We start from the raw sequence: 6,343 nt of genomic DNA, 5'->3' as shown, positions 1-6,343 counted from the left end.
TAAATAACACTTCATTCATTAATATCAAATACTGAAATATGTTTACAAACAAAATGGAAATAAGACTAGCTTATCTCTGATAAGAGAAGCGATGTCCTCTAAACTATGTTATAATGAGACACAAAGGCTTATTTATTATTAAGAAAAAATGGAAACCCCCAAACATCCAAAAAACTAACCTTGGGAGATGAAGCACCAAACAATGGGCCCTATTTGGGTAAATTGGTACATCAACTGTTGGGGGTCGTAACTTTGGCATATGATCTCCGTTTGATGCACACAATACCTTGTTATTAATATCTATTTGAGGACTACAGAATTTTGATGACTATCATGGGTTTGGTGACCGTGTTGGTCTTAGGTATCCCAAAAAATGTCATTTAGGGCCTCAAAATGACTCTGGAAGTTCAGGACCCGAAAAACTTCCAAAAATAGTAAATTGTGCTACAAATAAGAAAGCTCAAAAAATAAAAGAAGAAATGGTGGGGGTCCAAGTGGAATAGGTAGGTGGACACAAATATCCACCTAGTTAATTCCTCCCACCTTAGGAAGCAATGGTCCCCATTCCTTTGAGTTCCTCTGTGAGATGAGGAAACTTCTGCTAAACATGGTCCCTGGTGAGCCACTTTCCATGGTGAAGGAGTTGGCCTGCTTTGACAACTCGATATAGTTGGATCCTTTGCTTTTGGGTGTTCTTGATTGGCATGTCCATGATCTTATCTGTTGTGGCTTGTTCCATGCAATCTAGATTTAAGTTTGTATCTGTGAGTTGTTCAGCAATGTTTGATGTGTCTAGCAATGGTGGGATGTATGCTCGAAGGTGGACCACATTAAACACTGGGTGCAAGCCAATGAATGGCAGAATTTTGAGATCAAATGCATTGTCTCCCACAACCTTGGTAATTGTGTAAGTACCATATCGGAGTAGTCTGAGTTTCCGATAGGCTCTGATAAGGTGTTCCTTCTACAAATGCAACCAGACTTTGTCACCCATGTAAAACTTGTGTGGCATCCGATGTTGATCATGTCGTAGCTTGCTCTTGTAATTTGATTTCTCCATAATGGCATGGACCTGCTGGTGGATATGTTGGATGTGCTCAATGAAATTTTTTTCCTTATCAGCTTTAGACTGGACATGAGACGAATCTTCTTGAGTAGCCAATAATGGTATGGCCACATCAATGGGACATAGTGGCTGGAATGCCAAGCCCACCTGAAAAGGGTTGTGTCCAGCTGAGTTGTGGAGAGCTTGATTATAGCTATGCTAGACATAGGGGAGGCTCTCATCCCATGTGCGTGGATGATTTGATTTGTACATGCAAAGAATTTGTATGATCATCCTGTTGACAACCTATGTCTGGCCATGAGTTTGGGGATGGAAAGTTCTAAACTTAGTGAGCTCGGTGTCCAACATCGACTAGAGACTAGACTAAAATTTACTGAGGAAACTGTTGTCTCGATATGAGATTATAGATTGTGGGATCCAAAAGTGTACCCACACTCATTCGAAGAAGCGTTTATCATTGGCTTATATGTGATATTCTTCTTACAAGCCACAATAATGGCCATCTTTGAGAATCTTTCAGCAACCACAAAAACACAGTTGTTGCCATGGTTAGTATAAGTAAGGCTCACCATGTAATCCATGGAGATGGATTCCTAAGGTCCACTAGGGGTAGGGAGCGGAGTATAGAGGCCTTGCTTCTTGATGGTTGGTTTGGCAGTCGCATAGGTAGTGCAGTATCTAATGTACTTCCTGACATCCTATCGAATATTTGACCAATAGAAATACTTCTGCAATACTTCTATAATTTTCTCGACCTCAAAATGTGTAGCAGCTCAACTATATTGCACTTCCCAGATAATCTTGGCACACTCGCTTCACGGAACATAAAGTTGTCCCAGGTGGCATAATAGGGAATTCTGGAGGTGAAAATATGGAAGTAGTTGACCCTCCAAGAGCATTTGGTATGTGTGGTCGAATTTTGGGTTGCTTTGGTAGAGAAGTGTCCAATCAGAAGTCTCGTTCCCACAAGAGTTGAGCATGGTGGTTAACGTTGTGATTGGTGGTCGGCTGAGATAGTGTGAAACATTATTGATGTTGCCCTTCTTATACTTGATATTCAAACAGAACTATTGTAGGTATGTGGACCACTTTTGATGGAAATCATTCTGCAGCTTCCCATTCATCTATATGAGTTACAGGGATCGTTGGTATGTGTGGATGATTGCTTCCTTCCCCATAATGTAGTTCTTCCATTGTCGGCAAACCTTCACAATCGAATAGATCTCTTTGTCGTAAGTGAGATACTTTCAGACTGTGTCTAAAAATATCTCACTCTGATATGTCACTGGATGCCCCCGTTGAGTAAGGACTGCCGCAATAGCATAGTCAGAGGCATCTATCTCGATATCAAATCGTTGTTACAAGTTTGGTAATGTGAGCAATGGTACAGAGTAGAGGAGATGTTTCAACTCTGGAAATTCCTCCTATTGAGATTCAAACCAAAAAGAATTTTTATTTAGCTCCTCCCTTGGTGACATGACTTAATGGCCAAGTGATATGAGAGAATCCCAACACGAACCTGCGGTAGAAATTAGCAAGATCCAGAAAGATGCAGAGGTTTTTTAGAGTGGTTTGAGCTAGCTAATCCCAAATGAATTGGATCCTGGGTGGGTACACCTGCACCCCCCATTCAACAATAATGTATCCCAGATACTGAACTTGGTTCATGCCAAAAGAGCATTGTCCAAATTGGTGCACAACTTGTGTTGCCACAATGTTTGGAGAACTTGTGAGATGTTGTGGAGGTGCTCTTCCGAACTCTGGCTGAAGATCAGGATGTCGTACAATTATACCACTACAAATGAGTTCATGAATGGCAACAATATGTCATCCAGCAGCCTGATGAACATTCGAGGAGCATTCGTCAACCCAAAAGTCATAACCAACTATTCAAAAGGTCCCTCCTTGGCTTTGAAGGCAGTCTTCCACACATCAGAGGGTTCAATTCGTACCTAGTGATATCCAAACTTCAAGTCAATCTTGATGAAATATTTTCCCCTTGAGTTGGTGCAGAATGTCATCAATCCATGGAATCGGGTACCTATTCCAAACAGTAATCTTCTTTAGCTTTTGATAGTCAATACAGAGTCTCCAAGTCCCATCCTTCTTCTATACCAACACTTTTGGGCTCCCACAGGGCGATGAACTAGACTGGATGTAACCTTTCTACAATAACTCTTGAATCTGCCTCTTGATTTCATTGTTCTCCAAAATGGAGCACCGATAGATTGGTCCATTGGACAATGACGCATGTGGGGTTAGATGGATGTAGTGCTTAACCTGACAGTGTATAGGCACCCCTGCAAGGGAGGTGAAGATGTCCTCATACTCCTCCACGACCTTTTCCATTCGTTATTTTCATGTGGAATTGAGCTTACTGCATTTTTTTACAATAATAAAAGAGATGGCGGTAGGCAGTGCTACCTCCAATATCCTGTATAATGTATTTTCCAAAGTAACAATAATAGTGCAAGGCCTTGACTCATACACAACATGTCACTTCCACAAGTATTTTTGGCCTAATAATACATTACAAATATCAAGGGGAGAAAAATCACATAATACCTCATCCATGAAGGGCTTGATGCTATATGGAAGGCGACAATGCTGGCTCACGCGAAGATATTATCCTTGTTGAAGTTGCCCTATGGTGTATAGTTGTAGGTGTGCTATGGTTGGTAAGCCCGGCCGCTTCACAACCTCTACCAAAATGAGGTTCTTTTGGCTCCCACTATCGACAATGAACTATAGTGGGGGAACCTTTACCCACATCTGGGAGTGGAAGAGGCACTCCTCGTCCTCTGTATCTTCATGTTCCTCCTTCTGGATCTTCATGTTGGAAACAATGGCATTGGGCTCTGCATTGATAATATGATTCCCTTTATCGTTTCCCTTGTCATATTTTGACTCAAAGTGGGAACATGCATCTGATTCTGAAGCCTTCAACTTGGCCATCAGTGACTGTTTGGCCTGACACTCACTTGTTTTGTGAGTGGAGCTCTTATGGAACTCACCCACTTTCCCGTGTCCTTCTTTGGCTTCGCAGTTTTGTTCTTTACTTGTGGCTTTGTTGAATTTTCCTAGGCTGCCCTCTCTTGGATTTGTCCTTTGTTCTATGGTTTGGGGGAACCTTTCCCTTGCTTCATATTTGCATATCCAAAGTCTCGCTTCTTCTATTTAAACTTTTGCTTGATCTTGACAACGTATCGATACATCATGTTGAGTGAGGAGATGTCTAGGAACTCCATCTCGCCCTAGATGTACCTATGTATGCAGCTGTGGTACTTGAGTACCATTTTGTTCTTAGAATCCTTGATACCCAACTTTGTCCATAGGGTATAAAAAACATTGGTAAACTTTGGCACATCTTGGTCCCTTCCCTACCGCAGCGTTGTCCACTTTATGTATTTATCCTCATAGCTTCCGACAGGGTAGTACTACTCCTCGATGGCATCCTGAAACAAATTCCAAGGGGGTACGGCTAGAAATAGGGAGGTCACACTTTCATCCTTCTGCTCACAGTAGGTTTTCAACCAGTCCTTGACGTGGGGGGCGACTTTGAGAAGAGAAACAGTAATCTTTTCTCGACTGGAAAATTTATGAATATAAAAATATCCTTCTAGTAGATTTAACCATTTATCTATGATTTCTTCATCTATTTAGCCCTCAAATATGGGAATATAAAAGTTTACTTTTACCTTAAAAGGAGTGGAGCCTCCATTATGATTTATGGATCTGGATGTGTTGCCGGTGGGTAACCATTGAGGGATCTCATAAAAGTTATCCATCATCGCGTTCCTTTGTTTCTCAAGGGCCTCCTTGAGAAATATTTTGATAGGATCTCCTACCCCCTCATCTTTCTTTTCTCACTCCATGGGTGGCTGTTATGGTTTGTAAGGCCGATCTTGCAAATGTTCAACCAGATCGAGCCCTAACTCCTTGTATCCTGGCCTCATTGGGGACATGCAAAGAAAAATAGAGAAAGAGAAGAAAAATCTGATACCACTGATCCAAATTTAAACAAGAATGCAACAAATTAAAGAAATAACCATACACATAGAGATGTAGTGGAAATAAGACTTCATTTCATTAATATCAAATACTGGAATATGCTTACACACAAAATGGAAATAAACTAGCTCGGGCAATGGTAGCTTATCTCTAAGAAGAGATGTGGTGGTCACATGCCTCTAAAATATGTTATAATGAGTATTAAAGGCCTATTCATTTTTTAAAAAACAATGGAAAACCCTAAACATAAAAAAAAAGCTAACCCTAGGAGATGAAGCGCCAAACTATGGTCCCTGTTTGGGTAAATTGGTACATCAACTACTCGAGGTCGTAACTTTAGCACAAAATCTTTGTTTGACACACACAATACCTCAATAGAAATATATGTCCAAGGACTACAAATTTTGAAGGACCAACATCAATCCATAACCCATGTTTGTCTCAGTTTCCCAAAAAAAAAACGTTTAGGGCCTAAAAACGGCTCTAGAAGTTCAAAACTTAAAGAAACGATGGTGGGGTTCCAAGTGGAATAGGAGATTGGCCACCAATATCAACCTAGATCAACTGTGGGATGGTGAAGTATTTTAAGCTCCCTAATATGTCAACTTCTATGTGTCAATGTATGTGATTTATGGGTGTTATTGGAAGCCTATCCAACCGACCTACACTTACACTACCAAAATTGTTTAGCCTTGATGCCCAAGTGGGCTTAATCTATGTGTTTTGTTTTATTAAGGTGTAGTGTTGTTGACACTACAAATTTTCGCTATGCTAACAAGGGGAACTAACTCGATCGCAGGCCCTGATTAGATTTGCTTTCATTTGGAGTGGCTAGTTCCAATGGGTTTTAAAGGATCCCATAAACTATTATAGGTGTTGAGAGATTTCTCCCTCGAGGAAGAATTCAGTTAAATGAACAAAAGAAACAGCTAACCTATATGTATTTAGTCCTATCTATACTAATTCTACCTACTTATACTAATCTTAACTATTCTAATCTATCCCGCAGGAGCATAATAAAAGAGATTAAACTTCATATATAGATTCCAAGTCCAAATGAATCAATTATTGAGTTCACAGATGAAAAAGGTTGTATTAAAGCTTAATTGCAATTTAATTATTCATACAGGAATTCACATTCCTATTCCTACAAATAAACTTGCAACTAATGTTTAATATAGTTCGACTCAGGGACCGCTCATGAGTTAACTATGATAAAGAATTACATTCAAATAACCAAGACTAGTCATAAGCTATATTGTTATC

The sequence above is a fragment of the Pinus tabuliformis genome, chromosome 1_1 (genome assembly GCF_031772625.1).
Source record: "Pinus tabuliformis cultivar Carrire ecotype Pingquan chromosome 1_1, CPIR1, whole genome shotgun sequence".
NCBI classification, from domain to species: domain Eukaryota; kingdom Viridiplantae; phylum Streptophyta; class Pinopsida; order Pinales; family Pinaceae; genus Pinus; species Pinus tabuliformis.
The sequence above is the reverse complement of the archived record's forward strand: the minus strand, read 5'-3'. Positions refer to the sequence as shown.